Here is a 15188-nt window from a genome sequence, read left to right as displayed (position 1 = left end):
GAGCAAATTGAAAATTTTAATAGGCAACTGAATCTCAGAGTCCTGAACTGACAAAAAGTTTTGGGTATGTCTCCTTTGGATATGTTTAAGAAGTTCTTAATAGAGAATTTACAATTTCCTCAGGATAATGTTCCTCCTGTTAATAAAGTTTACACTGCGAAGGAGCTTACCCTATTCGTTCAACTCTACAAAATTGCCTTTTATCCATGTTATCCATATGTACCCCAGTATGTGATTTATATACATTTTTAGGACCCATGAGAAAGAAGTGTTTCTTCAAAACATGGACTGTCATGGTTTATCAACCCTTTTGAACCATATTTTGGATATAAACTGTTTTATGTTCATATCTATGTTTGTTGATTATAGACTTGGCATCTTGTACATCATCCCTGCAGTTTTTTCTTTTATTCGTTGTTCAACGCATCACTGCAGTTTAGTTGGACTTTTTGCTTGTGTTTGCCTTTCAAATATTCTATAGTAAAATCTCCCTTTGTTTTCTATCCCCCCCAAAAAAATTTTTTTAGTGGTCTGACAAAGTGTTTAAATTCCTTAAACTCTGTTTCTTGATGGCTTTTGTTTTTTCTTCTGTTGTAAAATCCTGAAGGAAGTAGTCACTGTATTGCTTGAATGAGTGTTATAACTTGTGATGATTTGTTAAATAAATAAAAAGAAAGTAAAAAATAAAATGATTTCAGTATAAAATCATAAATATTTGAGGCTTGAATGGATTGGATCAGATAGAGTTCACTGGGATGGGGACAAACTTTATCTCAGTTTCATTTTCTAGGTTCCATTTTCATTAATATAAATGTCATAAAATATATTACATTTTGTAATCAAAGAATATTATATGAAAATTTATTCTAAAAGTAAAAACATCCGGAAAGTGAGATCCAAGATGGCGAATGACAGCAGAACGTGCTGAGTCGTTTGTCTCAGGACATCTATCTTTTTCGATGAAATTTACTTAAGCGGTAATTGCACTTACCGCGATGCCCAAGAGAAGGGGCCGGAGCGCAGCTTCTGCCTCGTGGCGCTCTGGAACTCCGGGTCTTGGTAATATTCAGGAGCTCCTAAGATGCATGCAGGAGGTCTCAGTATCATCGGATGGCGGCCCGCTGAGGACACAGGGAGGTGAACCCGCAGTGGACACTCTTGGGCCCGATATAACTCTCAGCCCCGATGTCAGGGCACCGCCCCCGCAGCCTCAGATTACCAGCTCCCCCAGGGATGGGGAAACCCCGGAAACTGAGGTATTCTCTTCTCCAGAGGCAAGTAAAGATTCCAAGGAGAGCCTGGTGCTTGGGGCTCGTTCTACAAGGGCCCCAATGGAGATACCTGGGGCAGATTCATCTTTGCAGGAGGGTGAAGCCCAGAAGACATGCCCCAAAGAAAATCTTCAGAACGGTGAGCACTATACACTCACACAAGTTCCAATTGCACTGAATAAGCCTACTGAAGTGACTTTAGATTCCCTATGAGACTTAATGGCTGACTTTGTTAAGACCGTTACTCCTACTTTTCAACAAATTGAAAGAAAAATTAAGGAACACGACAAAGAATTAAATGATATAAGAAAAGATATAAATACTTCTCATTCATCAATACAGAAAATTGAAAAGGAAATGACAACATCAAAATATCTCCAAGAGACTTTAGTTAAAGATAACATTAATTTAAGGAGGAAAATTGAAATGCTTGAGAATAACTCACGTAGTAATAATTTAAGGTTAATTAATTTTCCTAGGCTTGATTTGGTAACACCTAGAGATATGCTTAAAAGATACCTAGTGGAAATTTTGGAGAAATCTGAAGAATTATTACCTCCATTCTCACGGGTATATTACCTGCCTGATAAAGGACAAAACCAACAACAAAAAGAAAAACCCTCAGATCAAGAACCCTTAAACATTTCAGAAATTTTAGAAACATCTGAGAAGGACTTAGCATCATCAGCCACTATGATTATTACTTTAGCTTTACCAATTGATAAAACATGGTTGTTAAAGCTTTTTTCATTTTCTTGGTCATAAAATACAAATGTTTCCAGACTTAGCATGGGAGACGCAAAAGCACCGCCATGAATTTCTTCTTTTGAAACCTGAGGTTATATCTTTGGGGGCGACTTTTTATTTGAGACATCCGTGTAAATGTATCGTGTATTACCGTACTGTTAAGTATGTGTTCTTTGAACCTTCTCAATTGACAACTTTTGTGGCAATGTCTCGTCTGGATGGAAGAAATCTTTGAGCCCTATAATTTGTTATTAGATGACCTCATTTCAGAGCTATAGCTTTCAGTTTCTTGTCAATTTTTAATTTCTTTTTTTTTACATTTCGCCGATTTTGAGACTTGGATCTTAAGTTGAGGACTTGAGCATAAATAGTTAAAATTTTGTTAATTTCATGAGTTATAATTACATTGTATTTAATGTGTCTTCTATTATTGCTTTCTGTACAAGTGTAATACTTGAAATTTAAATTGAAAATCAATAAAGATTTAATGGGAAAAAAAAAAGTAAAAACATCCTGAAAAAATGGGTTAATCAAATTATTATCTGTGAAATAAGAAATTTAAGCATTATAATATTTGTATGACATACAATTTAATTCTATTAGGAGTCGGAGTATGAGCCAGTACATTTTCACCAACTCTGCCTCCACAGCCCTAATTTTAGGAAAAGTCGTTTTGTGTCTTTTAATTTAATCTCTTCAAAATCATTCCAAGATCTGTCTGCTGGTATTTCCATAGGTGGTTTTGTTGTGGTCGGTCTAGCTGGATTGGTGGGGAATAACTGGTCTCAAGTAGATTAAATCTTTGCTTAAAAATACAGTAGTTAACTAGTTTTGAGGTGTTGTCACGATTTGTGATCTTGTTCATGTTGGTTAAGTTATCTAACATTGAGAACAATTTGTTGATTTTAAGATTATCTTCTGTGCTGATCTCTTTTGAGTAGTACTTTCTTCTTTTGCATCAGTAATGATTTATATTCTAGGATTTTCTGGCACCACTTACCCCCTCTTCTACAAAACCATGCTAGCGGTTTTTAGCGGAGAGCTACGCTAAATGGCCCGCGCTGCTCCTGATGCTCATAGGAACTCAATGAGCATCGGGGGCATTGCAGGCCATTCAACGCGGCTCTCTGCGCTAAAAAACACTAGTGCGGTTTTGTAGAAGAGGGGGTTAGTCTTGTTTTCTGGGAGAGGTGTTTACGCCAGTAGCATTTGGCTTGTCGGCAAGCTCTTTTTAGGGATATAAGAACCGAGTCTAACCACTTCTCTGATGATCTATGGATTCTTTTGCTGCATTTGAGTGGGGCTAGTTTGTTTAGGATTTGTTCATTGATCGCTTTCCAATAGTATAGGAAATCTTGGTCGAAGATCGGGTGAGATAGTAATGAGTTATCTATTTCATTTCAGTATGGCTCAGGGGCTACTTTGTTTCTATAATAAGAGGCTATTCAGGGGGGTCAGTTTGGTTATTGATACTCTTTCCAGAATATGGTGAATTCTAGGAGGAGGTGGTGGTCTGACCAAGGTACTTTGGATAGGGAATTAAATTCTAGGCAGCTTGTGCTTTTTGCTGAAAAAGAGGAGGTGAGTAGATCTTATGTTGTGCACACAAGTTCTTCACCCTCTAAACTATACCGCTCCTTTGGGTTTTTGCAGCCCAAATGCACGACCTTGCATTTCTTAGCATTAAATTTTAACTGCCAAATTTCAGACCATTCTTCAAGCTTCGCCAGGTCTTCATGTTATTCACACCATCCTGGGTGTCTACTCTATTGCAGATTTTGGTATTATCTGCAAAAATGCAAATATTACCCAACAGCCCTGCAGCAATATCATTTATAAAAATGTTTAAAAGAATAGGCCCAAGAACAGAACCACTGGTAACATCCTTTTCCTCAGAGTGATCTCCATTGATCACTACCTCTGTCGCCTTCCACTCAACCACTTCTTGACCCAGCCCATCACTTTGGGACCCATCACGAGGAACTTCAGTTTATTTATTAGACATCTGTGTGAAACACTATCAAAGGCTTTGCTAAAATCTAAATACACCACATGTAACGCACTCCCTCTATCCAATTCTCTGGTTACCCAGTCAAAAAAATTGATCAGATTTGTCTGATAAGACCTACCTCTAATGAATCCATGTTGCTTCCAGTCCTGTAATCCACAGGATTCCAGAAACTTGACCATTCTCTGTTTTAAGTGTTTCCATTAATTTGCTTACCACAGAAGTCAGACTTATTGGCCTGTAATTCCTTACTTCCACTTTTGTGGAGAGGGACCACATCTGCCCTTCTCTAATCCTCCAGTACCACTCCTGACTAGAGACTCATTGAAAAGGTCGGTCAGAGGAGCCACCAGAACTTCCCTAAGTTCCTTCAGCACCCTCGGATGTACACCAATCGGCCCCGTCGCTTTGTCTACTTTTATTTCAGCTAGCTCCTCACGAACACAACCCTCTGAAAATCTATCAGGGTCTAGCACTCTTCCATCCTTATTCATGTTTGTCTTCTGTGGTCCAGCTCCCGGCGCTTCAGCCACGAACACAGAACAGAAATATTTGTTAAGCAATTCAGCCTTTTCTTTATCAGCTTCTACATATTTCTCCCCTTCACCTTTGAGTCTCATAATGCCACTTTTGCACTTCTTCCTATCACTAATATATCTAAAAAATGTCTTGCCTCCCTGTTTTATTGCCTTGTCTCCTCCATTTATATGATATTGCATACATCCAGTCAGGATTACTAGCATCATTGGATACAGTATCATTGAACCATCTTGAAATTTGCTTGACAATATGTGTCGTATGGTATTCCAAAAAGCTAGGAAAGTTCACACCACCAGATTGTTTCCTTGCCTTCAGCTTTTTTAAGAGCTATATGTAGTGACTTGTTGTTCCATAGGAAGGATGTGAGAATTGTTTTCATGTTTATGATAGATTTTGACATTGAAGTAGATAGGTAACATCGGGAGGGTATAGTTGATCTTTGGCAAAATCATCATTTTAATGGTATCTAGTCTGCCCCACCAGGAAAGTCTTAAAGGGGACCATTTTTTGTTAGTTCCTGAGTGATCTTGATTCTTCATTTAACTGTACTGTCTCATTAATGGTGAGGCCAAAAAATGTACCAAATACTTTAATTTGGTTGTTACCCATTTGAACTTGTAATGTGAAATCTCTTTCTCAGCCTCTGGGCAATTGAGGGGCATAAGTTCAGTTTTTGTTTGATTTAGCTTATATCCAGAAATCGCAGAGTATCGTTTGATTGTATCCAGTATGAATGGAATGGAGTCCATTGTTGAGTATATGAGGACATCGAATGCTTAAGCAGAATATTTAGCTTTTAAATCAAATCGGAAAAATCCAAGATGAGAGCGATTTTGATAATACAACAGCCAGGTAAAATCAAATCAACCATAAAACACAGCGATTTTAGGATTTTTGGGGAGGGGGGACCTAGGGCTAACTCCCAAAACACTTAAAACCCCAAATTAGAGACCCTCAAAATCAATCTCATAAGCTATCACTGTGCCATGACTGCTTCTTGGGCCCAATGCCTCGGATAGAGACCTCCTTCTCACCCATAAAAACCACACACACAGGTGAAAGAAAGCAGCTGTCCCTGATCCTGGATATACCGCCACAGAGCCATGCAGCCTGTGCTCCAATCCACTAGCGGACAAACCTGGGGTAAGCAATGCTCCTAAGGGAACGGTCCTTGAGCACCAATCTGTGAATGCAGGCTGTCCAGATGCAATGCAAAGCAGCCAATCCCCTGGAAACAGACTTTTCTAGTAAAGTCTGTGATCTCCCACAGCCAGAGCTGTCCCCACAGGGAACCTCTGCAGCATGAAAAATACGAACTGCAAAACTACTGAAGTTAAAGGAAAAAAATAAATAAACACGAGCAGAAAAGACTAGCTCCTACAGTCTCACTTGTAGGAAGACAACTGAAAGTTAGCGGGCAGTCCTGAGGTAAGAGGGGAGGATCAAAAATATGTAAATTAAGTTTCCTACAAGTGATCTTAAGATGGGATTGACTACCTACTTTACTTGTCCAGGAATAGAGTGGGATTGTACAAGAACTTACATTTTATAAGGGGGAATCTACCTCTACCTTCTAGAGAAAAAAAACCAAACCTTTGTAAGAATGTTTTCTATATGTGTGCTAGTCTTATAGAAATGATTAGCATAACATATCTACTCATGTACTATCTTTGCACTATGGCTCATTTTCAAAGCACTTACCTCTCTTCTATTAAACTGCACTAGCAGTTTGTAGCGCAGAGAACTGTGCTGAATAGCCCGCGCTTCTCCCGACGCTCATAGGAACTCTATGAGCGTCGGGAGCAGTGTGGGCCAATCAGCACGGCTCACTGCGCTAAAAACTGCTAGCATAGTTTTGTAGAAGAGGGGTTAGTCTTATAAAGTTCCATAGGTTACTATGGGACTTTGTAAATCTAAGTCAGTGTCTCTCAAACTTTTTTTTAGCTCCGGCACACTAAACAGAGCAAATTTTTTTTGTGGCACATTATAATTGAAATTATAAAATTGTAAAACCAACAAAAAATTACATTTGAGAGTTATTTATTTAAAGTTCTTTAAGCTTTGTATGGGTAATTGCAACAACGGTGAAACTAAAGTAGATAGAATACAATTGCTAATCAATGTGATGGATGTGCTTGTTTTTGAATGGAAAATAACTCAAAATGTGGCTCGATAGTCGACGAGCAAACACACAATTTTCATCATCCACCATCAGCAGTCATTCACTTCTTTTAAAATTTAATTTGTCAGATCTAAAAATCCAAGTTTGCAAAGATAAGAAGATCCAAACGGTAACAAAACCTTGATTGCTTTGTTCAAGTTAGGATAATTACTGCATAAAAAATTAAAATAAAACTAAAATTGCTTGCTATTAATTTTCTAGGACCAATCACATCAAAGAATGATGTTTGTCTCGGTGAACATGTCATCTATTCTAGTGTATACTTATGAAGTGAATTTTTAAAAATAAAGTAAAATTCTAGAATCTCTGGTGAAACACCATTTGAGAGATACTGGTCTAATTGCTTTGAAAATACACTTCTACGTATACTGTATTAGTTACTGCATGCTCTCCTAAAACACTACTAATCTGAAACATTACAGTACATCTCTAATCGTAATCTACTATAATAAAACCCTTAGCATGCATGAACACTTGAAACTCCATGCCTCTGTGCCTTCATGCCTCCGCATGCGTGGTAGAAGGAGCCTGCGGTGGTTTCCCCATCGCAAGAAGGAGCCTGTGCCAGTTTCACATCACCCTCCCTCTGCAACGCTGCAAGCCTGGAGCCAGTTTAGACCACCACGGCGGCAACTTCCCCCTCTCTTCGTCTGCTAGCACCCCAATCTCACAGCAGGCCCTGCCAGAGCTGCTTCAGAACACACGAAATACAGGAGATTTCTCAGTGTGCTGCTCTCACGCTGTACAGCGCCAAGAGATTGAAACGTTTCACTCAGATAAGCGAGACCTTCCACAAGAAGACCACTGCAGCCACGAATGTGTGCTGGGGGGGCAGGGAGCAATTTTGCTTTGGTTTGGGGAAAGGGGGTGTACTGGGGGAGCAGTGAGCGATCTTGCACTGATTTGGGGGAAGGGGGTGTGCTGGGGGAGCAGTGAGTGATCTTACTTTGGTTTGAGGGAAGGGGGTATACTGGGGGGCATGGAGCGATCTTGTTTTGCTTTGGGGGAGGGGTGTGCTTGGGTGGGGGCAGGGAGTGATCTTGCTTTGGTTTGGAGGAAGGGGTGTGCTGGGGGCAGTGAGCAATCTTGCTTTGATTTGGGGGAAGGGGTGTGTTGGGGGCAGGGAGCAATCTTTGCTTTGAGGGGAGAGGTGTGCTTGGGTGGGGGCAGGGAGCGATCTTGCTTTGATTTGGGGGAGGGTTGTGCTTGGGGGGGGGGGGCAGGGAGCGATCTTGTTTTAGTTTGGGGGGAGGGGTGTGCTTGAGTTAACCTTGCTGCCAGGAGCGAGCTGTGTCGGGGGAGAGAGAAAGAAAGACAGGGGGCAGAGAGAGAGACAGAAAGAAAAAAAGACAGACAGGGGGCCAGGGAGCAAGACAGAAAGAAAGAAAGACAGGGGCAGGGAGAGAGAGAGACAGAAAGAAAGACAGACAGACAGAAAGGGGCCAGGGAGAAAGACAGACATAAAGAAAGAAAGAGAAAAAGACAGACAGATGGAGCAGGGAGAGACACAGAAAGAAAGAAAGAACGATAGATTGGGCAGGGAGAGAGACAGAAAGAAAGAAAGAAAGACAGACAGACACGGGGGGGGGGGGGCAGGGAGAGAGATAGAAAGAAAGACAGACAGATGGGGGGCAGGGAGAGCGAGCGAGATAGAAAGAAAGACACAAAGAAAGACATACACCCGTTAATGTAAATGGGCTTAAACACTAGTCTGACAATAAAACCAGCCATACTTCTATGTTCTACTCTTCATTTTAGATGATTTATTTATCGAAAGCTAAGTTGATCAATCAAAATATGTAGATAAATTTAGTCAATGTTGGCTCTTCGGATTATTTCAGTTACCTAATTTTAGTTTTCAGAATTCACCTGCACAGAGTCAAAGGGTATTTCAAAAGCTAGTGTTTTCTCCTGTAGCCAGTGTGGATGAAGTGCAGTGTGTGACCCTCCCTCCGTGCGAGTCCTGGTGTCTCTGTTATCGGGGTGTTTGTGTTTTTGGAGATAGAGTAGACTATGTGGTACCTGCTCTGTACAGTTGGATGCGGGGCTGGGAGTCCGCTGGCAGCTGGGGGCAAACGTTCCATCCGCGGCACAGTGCATGCGCTCTCGCCGTCTCGCGCGTTACCACGGAGACGGAAAGCTACAAACGCAGCCCCGACGTTTGACATTCAACGTGCTGCTAACGACGGCCGGTAGGGCGGAGCGGAGTCTGAATAGTGGCCGAGAGCTTCAGAGAAGAAATGTTAGTTCTAGTTTTGAGAAATTACTCGCTCTGTTTTGTAAGGGATTTCAGAGATTCCTGATTTTTGCAACGTTTCTTTACTAATTCTTTTTTTTTTTGTTCGAGTACTAGATATACCTGGCAGAAGACATCGGTGTCCAGCAAGGACTAATTAGAGCTTCGAGCGAATACAGTACACTGTACTACACAATGCCTTCCTCATCTTCCAGCCTTAGGTTGTGCAGAACACAGGCCTTTGCACCTTTCAAGCTAGCGCTCTTTCTATGGAAACCAGTCGTTCTCCTTTGGCCCTGACTGTCAACCAGCAAGATGAGGACACATCATAGTATTCTCTTCTCCTGTGCAAGGCACACAAAATTAGTGACCCTTGAGTGCAGGATACAAGTACTCCTCCTAAAGTCCGGCCTGCCTCTCAGTAGGGTGACAAAAGGAGAGAACACTAGCCCTTCCTTAGGGTTTATATAGTACTCGATTGCATCACCTAGGGCAAATCCTCATACAAAAAGCAGAATTCTGCTGCACCACCTGATGCTAACTCCAGTGGGGAGGGGAGAGAAGCTGAGGAGCACAGGGTCAATGCCAAGAAAATGTACTCCATTATATTAATATAATGATATCCTACCTCTAGATTTATTTATACTATACAATTAACAGAACTAATTAGTAAATAGATTATTCCTTTAGAAAGTTAGCCAAGCAAGTAGAAAGGCCGTAAGGATGCTTGAATACATAAGGAGAGGAATGGCTAGCAAGAAAAATGAGATGATAGTACCTTTGAATAAGTCTCTGTTGTACTGTGTACAGTTTTGAAGAATGCACTGTCAAAAGATCTAAAAACATAACACAATTCTTTATTTATATACCACAGATATGCCTTTCGGTTCAAAGCGGTGTACAAAAGAATATAACAAGGAAAAATTGTTAACAATAAATTTTGAAGTAGGCACATAGAATTTCTATGCTAAAGTGCCTGGAAAGTAATGAAAAGAACTATGTAAAAATAAGCGACAAAAGAATAGACAATATTAAGATTAAATTAAAAGAAAGAGGAGAAAATGAGAACAGGAAGAATCAAAACATAGGAAATTAAAAAAAATTAAATATAAATAATCTTCTCATTAACTGGATGGAGTCAGTCCAGAAGGTGGCCAACAAAAAGATCAGTGGTCTTTGTCATAAAGTGTATGGGCACAAACAAAGATCTCAAGATGAATACTTTGGAAGAAAGGTGGCAGAAGGGAAATATGATTAAATATTTCAGTGCCATAAATGTACAGGAGGTGAGCCTTAGGGGTGATATGAGAGAGATCTATAAAATATTGAGTGGAGTAGAAAGGGTAGATGTGAATCACTTGTTCACTCTTTCCAAAAATACTAGGACTATTGGGCATGTAATGAACCTACTAATTGGTAGATTTAAAACAAACTGGAGAAAATATTTCTTCACAAGTGTAATTAAATTCTGGAACTCATTGCCAGAGAATGTGGTGAAATCAGCTTAGTGGGGTTTAAAAAAGGCTTGGATAATTTCCTAAAAGAGAAGTCCGTAGGGAACATCCATTGCTTATTCCTAGGATAAGCAGCATAAAATCTGTTTTACTACTTGGGATCTAGCTAGGTACTGGGTACCTGGGTTGGCCACCATTGGAAACAGGATAGTGGGCTTGATGGACCTTCGGTCTGTCCCAGTATAACAAGAAGCTCTAGAATGAGGGGGCTTAGGATGAAAGTGAAAGGGAATAAACGAAGGAAATATTTCTTTATGTCCATAGTCTGTTATTGAGAAAGACATGGGGGAAGCCACTGCTTGCCCAGTATTGGTAGCATGGAATATTGCTACACCTTGGGTTTTGGCCAGGTACTAGTGATCTGGATTGGCCACCATGAGAACGGGCTACTGGGCTTGATGGACCATTGGTCTGACCCAGTAAGGCTGTTATTATGTTCTTGTTCTAAGTGGTGGATATGTGGAGCAGCCTCTTGATGAAGCTGGTGGAAATGGAAGATTATCTGACAATGGGACAAGCACATAGGATATCTAAGGGAGAGATAGAAAATGACAGACCATCCATCATCCATACTATCTACTAAGTAGACAATGAAATATTTTTTAAGGAAGATTTTACAAAGTATAGACAGTGGCATATTTTTTGTCGTTAAGAGTCATTGCTTGAGCAACCTTTGCTTCACACAAAAAAATAGTAAAGAATCTTCAGCACTAGTCACCAACTATAGACCAGTAGCATCAATTCCATTTATTGTAAAACTCATGGAAGGATTGGTACATACCCAATTAATGGAATATCTTAATCAGTTCTCTCTCTTACATGAAACTCAATCTGGTTTTAGACCTTTGTTCAGCACCGAGACAGTAATTGCGGCTATTTTGGATAACTTATGCCTCCTGTTCAATAAGGGACCTAACACCCTGATCATGCAATTCGATATGAGCTCTGCATTTGATTTAGTAACCATGGGAAACTGCTACAATGCTTAGATGCAATTGATTTCAGAGAAGAGGTGCTAGACTGATTTCGAGGTTTCCTTATGTCTCGCACCTATCAAGTATGTTTCAATTACGATCTCTCTGATACCTGGAGCAATCCATCTGGCGTGCCACAAGGGTCACCACTATCCCAATTGCTTTTCAATGTCTACATGTCTTCATTAGGTGCGTAATTGTCCCAGCTGGGGATAAAATTATTTAGCTACGCAGATGACTTCACGATCATTATCCCATTCACTAACTCTCTCTTGGAAGTCCATCCCAAAGCAACAGAAGTACTAAATTTGATGGAACAATGGATGACGGAATTCATACTGAAACTTAACTCAGAAAAAACAAAATTTTTTGTTGCTTCGCCATACCCGCTTGATACCAAAACATCACTATGCATCAATAAACTCAGTTATCCTATTCAATCTACTATGAAGGTACTGGGTATAACACTAGACCAGAGCCTAACCATGAAAGACCAGGTGGACTCTATAATCAGAAAGGGTTTCTTCACTCTCTGGAAGCTTCGGTCCATTAGAGCATATTTTGATGTGTCATCATTCAGAATCTGGTACAATCCCTCATACTGAGTCAACTTGATTACTGTAATATCACCTACTTGGCAATTTCCCTGAAGAATATGTGGTGACTACAACTAGTGCAAAATACAGTGATCAGACTGATCTTCGGGTTGAAGAAGTTTGACAATATTACACCTTCCTACCGACTTCTGCATTGGCTGCTGATGGAGGCACGTATGAAGTTCAAGTTTGGTTATTTCTGTTTTAAGGTACTATTCAGTTTAGCCCCTAAATACATAACTGATATTTTCTCTTTCTCAGCCAACAGACATAAGAGAAGCTCACACTTGAATTTTGTTTCATCTTCGATTAGAGGATATAAATTTAAAAGACATCATCAACATCTCCACTCACATCAGGCAGCATTATGGGGTAAAGATCTAGAACAATTGCTTACGTCTACTACTTATGGGGAATTTAGGAAACGCCTAAAAACATATCTGTTCCTAAAGTACTTAGGCAACTAACCTGCACAATCTCATTCAACAATAACTGATCCCTAGAGCTATTAATCACTAGCTTTTAACTTAGTTAAATCCACTCAATTTGTAGCATTTTTCAATCAATGTTACCGGCAGAACATTGTTAAATCCACTCAATCTGTACCATCTTTTAATTATTGTAAACTGCATAGAACTTTACGGTCCTGTGGTATATAAACTTCTACCTCTAACCCTCTGTTGTAGTTCCTTCCTATTTCTCCTACTGTAAATCACATCAAGCTCTATGAACGTGGAGATGATGCGGTATACAAATCTAAGGATTATATTATATTATATTATTATTATCCAGGGAAACACTTTGGCATCTCATCCTGACAGCTCTCTCAAGGAAAAAAAAGGCATTTTGCTGCTCCTACAAAAAAGTATTGGTAAAATTTAACTATTTTTACACATTTAAAGTTCACTGTGGTTAGGATAAAGAACTTGTTTATTTTGGATTTGGCTCCTGCTTTTATAATGAAAGCTCATAGGGAGGTACACACAAAAAATGTTCAATTCAGTTAGTATATATACATTAAATCATTTGTGCATTTGTCTTGTTCATCCCCATTCAAGTCTTTGAGGAAATAAATTTTAGAACATAGTAGTGGGATTGCCATCCATTTTCAATCAAACCTGCTGGCAGTCATTTGTAAGAGAGGCAACAGCACTCCTAGATAACAGGAAAGTTGCAAAACCCCACAGCACCAGGGAAGGGGCAAAGGGCACTTACAGTGACAGGAAGAGCAGAAGCTACAATCAAAGAGCAAAGCAGCACAAAGAGGAGAATGAATATCCCAAGGGAGTGGAAAAGGGCAAAGCAGCACCTAAATTATCGGGAGAATAACAAGGCAGTTTAAGAGGAGTTAAACAGGACCAACATTAGCAGAGCAGGAACAACTCTATCCAGACAACCCAAAGTCAAGGAGTATTTGTTTATATCTATTTTCCTTTTCATCCTTCTTGGCCAGTCTACACAAATGTGTTTGTCTTTATTTCTGTCCTTTTGCACTAGATTCACTGCAAATATAAAATTGTTGAAAAAAATGGGGTCTAGAAAACAAATCAAAGTCTTTCAGAGAGGAGAACAATGCCAGAGGGGTTCCAGATAAGCCTAGCAGTGGAAGTAAGGTGAGAGAGGGAATCCCAGGAAAACTTCATAATGTTTTCTGTTGAAATCTCCACAGCTGGTCTGGAAACCCTGCTGTGGCTGCAGGAGAGAGAAAGACAACGTAGGGTTTGTTAGAGTCACATGGAAAAAATACAGCACGTTCCTTTTGCCCTGCTCATGACAGGGATACAGCACAAAAGGGTTATTTATTGGTGAGATACTACCCAGCTTGAGTAATGCTAGTCAATACATCTGAAGCTGTGGCTTCCACTGCAATCACAGTGTTTGCACAAGTGGATCCAAATGTTTAATTTTCAGTAATTGATAACATTGGCCAACACTCATTTTGGTGCCTCAAATGTCTGAACTGTTTCTGGGTATATTTGACCTGCTGATTCCAAAAGTGGAACCAGTTTCTCCTATCAGTTCTAGTTTTTAAGATACAGAACATGTGCCATATACCACTCTTCACTCTGCTCACCCCCCAAAAATCAGGATATTTTATGTTTAAATGTTTTCATTCGTTTTCAACAAAAAAACTTACAGAAAATCCAGATGTTACATCCTCAACAATGAAAACTAAAATACATTGCAATACTTACCCCCCCTTTCCAACCCAAGAACACAATTATCAGGATAATTTAATGTAGTGTTTAAATTAATATATTTTAAGCACGAAGGAAACATATTAAAAATTAAAAGAAAAGTGTATAACATGAAAATCTACTTATTTCATACCAAAAGCACAAGTTTATGATACAAACTTTCCATTCATTCGACATACAACAAGCTCCTTTTGTAAGACATCTGAGAGTGGGATCTGCCAGGACAATCCCGCATAAGATTCCAACAATAGTTTGCTATCGTGTGTATTCCATTTTCCTTGCTATCTGGCTTCCACTGTTTTTATATCTTGGTGAAATCTTTCACCTTACTCTTCTCTTAAGTCACCAAGGTTCCCTCACCTATCCAATCTGATCCGTGGGTGATCTGTGGCCAAGTCTTCCTGGACAACCAATTCACAAAGCGTCTTTATGCAAATTGCAGTGATCGGAGGCACACCCCACAGTGACCCCTGAGTGATCCTGACGTATGCGCAGATCATTTTCTTTGCCTATAGATGGTCTGTACATGCGCTGGCTCTCAAAACAAGGGGGGGGGGGGACTTTAATGGAACAGAACACGTTTCTGAAAAAAAGAGTAGACAGAAACCAGGACTCCTGGCATTCTTAGCACAGCCCTGTGAAGACAAAAAGCAAAATTCCTGATATTTGTAATTAGCTATATGAAACAAAACATGTTGCAGCCCAGAACAGAACACACTTTTAACCCGCGGGTTAAAACCACGGGCACGAAGGGCAGCAGAGAGCAGAGTTTTTGAACAAGGGAGATGTTTTATTTCAGTCGGAAAGGACGTGAATGACTGGTCCTTAGCAGTCGCTTCTTTTTTTGATCGGCCAGTCCAATCCATCCTACTTCCTACTTTTGCATGCCATTTCCCCTTATTTGCATGTGTGGATCGGATCG

At 40.0% G+C, this 15188-nt stretch overlaps 1 protein-coding gene across 2 annotated transcripts in view; it reads right to left on the bottom strand.

Moving 5' to 3' along the window:
• PPP1R42 (protein phosphatase 1 regulatory subunit 42) overlaps positions 1-8869 on the bottom strand; it is a 107783-nt gene extending 98914 nt beyond the window's left edge. For both annotated transcript variants that reach the window (XM_033935138.1, XM_033935140.1), the window contains exon 1: positions 8771-8869. The gene's annotated coding sequence lies outside the window, so the exon portion shown is untranslated. The remainder of the gene's footprint in view (positions 1-8770) is intronic.
• Between the last annotated feature and the right edge of the window lie 6319 nt (positions 8870-15188).

The sequence above is a fragment of the Geotrypetes seraphini genome, chromosome 2, assembly GCF_902459505.1.
Source record: "Geotrypetes seraphini chromosome 2, aGeoSer1.1, whole genome shotgun sequence".
In the NCBI taxonomy this organism is placed as follows: domain Eukaryota; kingdom Metazoa; phylum Chordata; class Amphibia; order Gymnophiona; family Dermophiidae; genus Geotrypetes; species Geotrypetes seraphini.
The sequence above is the reverse complement of the archived record's forward strand: the minus strand, read 5'-3'. Positions and strand labels throughout refer to the sequence as shown.